This window comes from Sinocyclocheilus rhinocerous, unplaced genomic scaffold (assembly GCF_001515625.1).
Source record: "Sinocyclocheilus rhinocerous isolate Xijiao unplaced genomic scaffold, SAMN03320098_v1.1 scaffold1709, whole genome shotgun sequence".
NCBI lineage: Eukaryota > Metazoa > Chordata > Actinopteri > Cypriniformes > Cyprinidae > Sinocyclocheilus > Sinocyclocheilus rhinocerous.
The window spans coordinates 110,580-111,278 of record NW_015649593.1 but is presented as its reverse complement, the minus strand read 5'-3'; positions in this window follow the sequence as shown (position 1 = coordinate 111,278).

Sequence of the window (699 nt, the reverse complement as noted above, 5' to 3'; positions counted from 1 at the left end):
ATTTACAGAAGCAAAACATACATCTAAGTAATATAATACAGTAATTTGGCATAATATAATCTACATGTGCTGGAAACATCAGATCAGGGCAGATTGAGTGTTTTCTCTTCTATGGTGACAGGCAGACACATATTGAGCGGCAAACACACAGCCGTTCTTGTGTTCTCCTAACAGATACGGCAGTTTCTCCTGGTTTGAAAGAGTTTTAAATGTCCGATGGATCTGCTGTATTTTATCATAGAACACTGTCTGTGTATTTGAGGCTTTGGGGCATTCTGTTAGGAAGTGCAGTTCTGTTTCCATCCGATTCAGATCACAGTGTGAACACAGTCTCTGCTCCGGTGGCATATCTGGTCAACATGCCTCTCGGTTTCTTATCTGACACTGTGTACAGATACTCTGCCATACTGTACTCTCTCTTTAGGGCCAAATAGCATTGCATTTTACTCGGTTGTTTACTCTCTCTCAATTTTTTTACCATTTAAGTTTGAAATACAATTTTATGTCTAAATAATATTACTTTTAAAATAAAAATAAAATGGATCAAAAGTGACAGACATTTCTGTTACACAAGTTTTCTATTTGAAATAAATTGTTATTTTCAACTTTCTATTCATCAACGTTCCATGAACTAAACACATTTGTCACAAAGCAAGGCCAGACACAACAGGTAAGTGCAAAACAGGATGGTTTATTGAC